The sequence below is a fragment of the Pistacia vera genome, unplaced genomic scaffold (genome assembly GCF_008641045.1).
Source record: "Pistacia vera cultivar Batoury unplaced genomic scaffold, PisVer_v2 Contig433, whole genome shotgun sequence".
In the NCBI taxonomy this organism is placed as follows: domain Eukaryota; kingdom Viridiplantae; phylum Streptophyta; class Magnoliopsida; order Sapindales; family Anacardiaceae; genus Pistacia; species Pistacia vera.
The window spans coordinates 885,085-891,084 of NW_022196261.1; the positions used below are offsets into that span (position 1 = coordinate 885,085).

Consider the following 6,000-nt stretch of genomic DNA (forward strand, 5'->3'; position numbering starts at 1 on the left):
TCCTGCAAAACATAGGAAAACAATGGGTGAGCACTAAAATAATGCTCAGTAAGTAAATCCTCTACTCATTTACCCCGTAACTCTCTCTCTCTAATTCTTTCCTTACTACTTCTCATTCAACTTCTCTTTGGTACTTCTCTCTCTATTTCTCTTTCTCTTTCTAGAACTCTTTTCTATTACTTCTCTTTAGTAAGTCACACCCCATCTTACCGGGGCACGGCCGGGACTCGCTCCCACTCTACCTGCCTCTACTCATTCTAGCCGATCGGACTTGGTTATGCATGGATTCGACCCTGGCCATGTGAGTGTATAATCTCTCTCTTGGGTACTCGGGTATAGCCCTCATCCGCATGCACTCTCACCGGCTACACCACTTCTCTATCTCATACTCATGCCGCTCTCTCAATGCGGCGTACATGCGGGAATACTCTACCCATTACTCACGGGTTCCCCATCGCAACCTACTCTATTGTCTTTCTCTTAACTCTTAAAGTAGCTTATACTCAATTTATTTACTATGTCTCAAGCTATTTCATAAGTGTATAAACAATTGTGTATAGCTAGCTCATACTCACTATGCACTTATGAAATGCTAAATACAAGATTTCCTCAAAACAGTCATTCTGCACAAGTCACCTAAAAAGGCCATAACTTGCGTTATACACCTCGGATTGCTACGGTTGGAGTCTCGTTTCAAAGCTTAGAAACAGGGCTATAACTTCTATGTTTTGGTCCAGCCCAGTTCAATCCGTAAAATGCCAAACATTACTCACAGTCACGGCGGTGACAGGGCAGTTTCTCACTTAGCATTTCATCAAACAACTCATGTGCATACCAAAGCTATAATTATCTATACTCTACTCTTCTCTTTAACTATCCAAAATGGGAGGAAAACTCCCTCATATAGTCATAATTCCTGCCAAGGAAAACATCCAAAAAATATTCATACACAACTCTCCAACTTTAACTCAATTTCACTCTCTCATCACACATCAAAAACACTTCTCATAATTTAGCATATCCAACACTATGACTAAGCACACATCTCATCTCAATTTTTCAGTAAGTATAACATACTCATACATAATAAATCTCTACTAAACTTTACTCAAAAGATTTCTCAAATCTCAACTTGGTTGGATTTACTTACCTGTGGAAAGGTGACTTCTTTAGCACTTTTCCTTTCCTTTGTTGCTTGTCTCTTCTCTACAACCAAAACAACAACAAGAACAATATACAACCAATAAGACTTCACTATAACTATAAGAAAACTCACATCTAAAGCATGAATTCTTACCTTAGGATGCTTTAGATGAAATCTCTACTCAAAATTACTCAAAGCTCTCTTAATCCCTTAGAAATCTTGGAAGATTGGATGGAGAAATTGAGAGAAATTAGGCAAATGGAAGAGGTGGTGGAATGGAGGAATAAAAGTTTCTCTACACTTTAACTCTTTTTAGCTCATAATATAAGCATCCTTTCCCATTTTGCCCTTGCCATCCTTAGAAATTCCATCTATACCTTTGATTCTTTTCAAATACACCCCCTCCAAACACAATCTCTACTCAATTTCCTTACTTTTACTCCCCACTTTTCCTACTAATTAGGGGTAGGATGGTCATTATGCCCCAAAAGAAGAATTCTCTAGAACTCAGAAACTTTGTATTAGGCTCGTCGCCGCGCGAAGCACTTTCCGTCGCCCCGCGAAAACGGGCAGAACCTACCCTGGGTGCAACTCCTCCTCACCGCGGCGAAGCTTCTTCTTCGCCCCGGCGAAGATTGGATTTCCAACTTCACCAAAATTCAACCAATTTCAAGGCAACCATCAACCAACTCAACATGACAACAAACAAATTCAATTGAAACTGAAACAGTAAACTTTTAACTAATACAGCAAATCTTAAGTACGTACCTCAAGTGGGATATTACATCCACTCTGCTTCAGAACTTTCCCACTTCTGAGATCCGCTCACTTCTGAGTCCAAAACTCCAATTTGCTCATTATTTGCATAAAATGTCCTTTTAGCCTGAAACACAAAATATAAAGAATTAAGTAGCAATTCAGGTCAAAATGAACTAAGAAGTATCTGAAATTTGACTAAAAGTCTAACAAAAACAGTATAATCCACAGTTATCAAATATCCCCAAATTAAGACATGCTCGTCTCGAGCATAAGGTACAAAACTCAACGAAAGAAAACACAAACAACCAAAAACACAAAACATACACAACAAAAATAAACAAAATGAACAAATAAAAATAGACTCAAACTCAACAAGAATTGCCTAGAAATTACACAAGTCTCAAAGGTTGTGTGAAAAATTATTTCAGAAAATGTTCAACACTCCAAAGTTATAAGCTACATCGACTGTCTTCCTCAATCAGTCCACCGGAGTAGGTGATCCCCACTTCAATCCACATTCCAACTTCCCGGATTATTTTATGCAGAAATGAAAAGTTTATCAAATGGTGGCAGACTCCATAAGCCTAAATATCGAATTACTCTCCACTAATGTAGACTAGACATCGCTAAGAATCAACAGGTCTTTACAAGCTTTTAACGTTAGGCTCGGGTGGTGGGTGATGCGTGTTTCTTTCAACATGCAATATGTAGCAAGTATACTAATCGCACAAGTAATATAATGATGAGTGAGTATCGTTCCCACGAGGATTGTTAGCTAAGCACTAAGTGTTCTACCGTTTTCAAGTTGGAGCAGCCGAAATCTTTGGATTGATTGGAGCTATTTCTAATTAAACTGGATAATAAATTTTAAACTAAAGTTAACTATGAATGCAAGATGAAAATCACAGATAGTAATCAATTCAAGTAAAACGGGTAGGGTTTTGACTTCATTCAGATTTTATGGGTTAAACCTAAAAATTACACTACATTCACATTCATATGCATTGGTTGTAAACCGAACTCACTAAGGTGTTAAACATACCTTCTCAGGCTATGTTTTCCTATTCTTCCTTTTCAACCTTCCGCACCCAACAATTTGAAAGTTAACAATTCCAAACTCATTAAGCAAAAGAATCCTACAATGATTTCATTAATTCTTGAATCTATCTCTAGCATCCAATACTATAATGGCGTTTACCCAAGAAGCCTAACATGATTCATTTCTCAATCTCATCATGTTCATCACATAGAGCATTAAAAACTCAGAGCAAACACACAATCAAAGCATAGTCATATGAACATAAAACAATCGATAACTTAACCCATTAAAAATCCGATTTACAATCAAAACCCTAATCCAAAATGGGTTAGTTCATAGCTAAATTAACACTACAAAAAACGAAAAACAATAATATTCAAGTTCAACATAATGAAAAGTAAGAGAAATGACAAGAAATCTCCCCAAATGATGAATCCCTTGGTTCAAAATCAAGTCTTCACCCTTTTAATTGCTAAATTTCTCCAAACTTAATCAAAGAAAATGCAAAAGATGCTAAACCTACTTCCTGAACTACCCTTGGCAAAAAGGTTAAGTGTTTCTTTTACACCTCGCCCCAAATTTTTCAGAAAAACCCACATAAAGTAAAACTGGGCGTTTTACAAAATTGGAAATTACGACTGTCACCGCGGCGAAGAAAGAAGCAGACTTGTTCGTGTCTGGCATACTTCGCCGTGGCGAGGGACAAGTCTTTGCCGCGGCGAAGCTTCTTGAAAAGTTCTGAATTACAGAACTGCCACTCTGCTTGCATCTTCGCTTGATTCTTCGATTCTCGGTGCTCTCCCTTTGGAACAAGCCTCATCGTGCTTTATCCTGCTTCAGAACTCACTTAACTTCTGAGATCCACTAACTTTTGAGTCACAAATAACTGATTTTGTCCTCATTTGCTCAAAAATTTCCATTCTAATCTGAAACACGAAATGTAAAGAATTAAGCCAATTCAGGTCAAAATGCACCAGAAAGTACCTGGAATCCGAATAAAAAGTCTAATGAAAACTATATAATCCACGGATTATCAAATACCCCCAAACTAAAGATACGCTCGTCCTCGAGCATACGGTATAAAACCAATGAAAACAGAAACACAAACAACGAACAAAAACACAAAACGCATACAACAAAACTGGAAAATGAACAAAATCAACAAGACTCAAATTCAACAAACAAATTGCCTAGAATTTGCACAAGTCTCAAAAGTTGTTGAAAAATTATTATAAGGAAATGTTCAACACTCCAAGAAGCTATAAGCATTATCGACTGTCTTCCTCAATCGGTCCACCAACTAGGTGATCCCCACTTCAATCCACATCCCAACTTCCTGGATTATTTTATGCAAAAATGTAAAGTTTATCAAATGGTGGCAGACTCCATAAGCCTAAATATCGAACTACTCTCCATTAGACTGCGGAACATCACCACTCTGTACTACATGAGCAATGTATCCAGAACACCCCTTCTCAACATCTTTCCGCTTTTCATACTAATATCAACTACTCAACGATGGCCCTCTCGAAACTAAACTTACTCCATTATCGAGATTAAATCTCGCTTTCTTTTCGACAATCAATTTCTACTCCATTCCTCCCTAAGAAATCCATACTCATCAAAGTCGGGCATATCGAAGACTATTAAGTAACTACCAACTCCGACCATGGAATCACCAGACTCTCTATTAACATCCTTGAGTCAAAAACAAACCCATCAGGCAACTATCCTAATGGGCTGACTCACTTAACAGGTTTCAAATTAATCTCTCTATCATTCCATGAGAAATAAAAGAATGGTGGCTCCAGAATCAATCAAAGCATATAAAGAAACAGCATGAAATAAAAATGACCAGTGACAGCTGATGGACTGGCCTCGGCTCACCTGTGCCACTGTAAAAAACTGGCATTTGTACCTCTAGGGGTGAGCCGCGGTGGAAGGGGAGCTTTACAATCTCCCACATATGCCTGGCTGTCGGCATTGTAACACACTTTGATCCTCAAACACTCTCCTGGATGGTTCCTCCCACATTAGACACAAGGGGGAAACCTTTGTTCTGGGGCGCTTGTACTGCCGATCTCTCTATTCTTCCTTGGTTGAAACTTCTTCTTGGCCCTACTTTCTTTCTTTGTGACATCTACTCTCTCCTCTGTAAGGTGGTGGATGGCTCACTAGGTTGTAAGCCAACCCTTCTGCAATATACTTGTTCACATAGATCTCTGCCCTTAAAGCCCGTGAAGAGCTTCACTGTAGGTATGAGGGGGCTCGACTCTGTCATTACATCTCGAGCAATATTGATCTAACCCTTGCACAAACTTGTCTCTCCTTAACTCCGGTGTATACACTATTCGGGTGCAAAGGAGCAAGGGGATAATCTTACGAATATTCCTACAGTACTAGTCCTCTCAAGTGAATAAATCTTGGACTTCTCATGTACTCGATCTTTGTTCGGTACTCGGCCTCAAACAACCTTCTATTCTCCAAGTCATCGAGGCTATATCGGGTCTCCTCCATTAATTCCCACCATATCCGGGCATCTCCTTGAAACAGAAACTAGCATATCTGATCCTCTCTCATTCAGGGGAAACAATGCCGCCGTCGCTTACGGACTTAAACCACTCTCTGCCTCTAGCGGGTCCCTTGTACCCTAAATGCTGGCGGCTGTTGATTTACAAGCCCCTGAATCGGATCACCCGAGTCTGTACTGGCTGAGGTACCGGCCCTTCTCGCTCTTGTCTTGGAGGCGGTACTTATTGGGAGTCTCGGTCTCTCGAACAACCTCTCCTGACTCTCCGCTAAAACCGTGGTACATGCTCGAATCCTCTCCATCAAGGGTAGGGGGAGTCATTCTGGTGGGTGGAGGATTCTCCCTCATGCATCACACTTTACCCTTCCTTGTTACTACGCCTCATCTACAAAACAACCATACTTGATCAATTCAAAAGAACACTAAAGTAAGGAAAGAATTACCACCGTCGGCTATCGGAGTCTAGCGAGAAGAATGGCACACTGTCAAATCCCAAAATCTGGCTCTGATACCAAAAATGTAAAGCCA

The 6,000-nt window shown here is 39.7% G+C and overlaps 1 pseudogene; it reads right to left on the minus strand.

Moving 5' to 3' along the window:
• LOC116143879 overlaps window positions 1-5,793 on the minus strand; it is a 51,683-nt pseudogene extending 45,890 nt beyond the window's left edge.
• Between the last annotated feature and the right edge of the window lie 207 nt (window positions 5,794-6,000).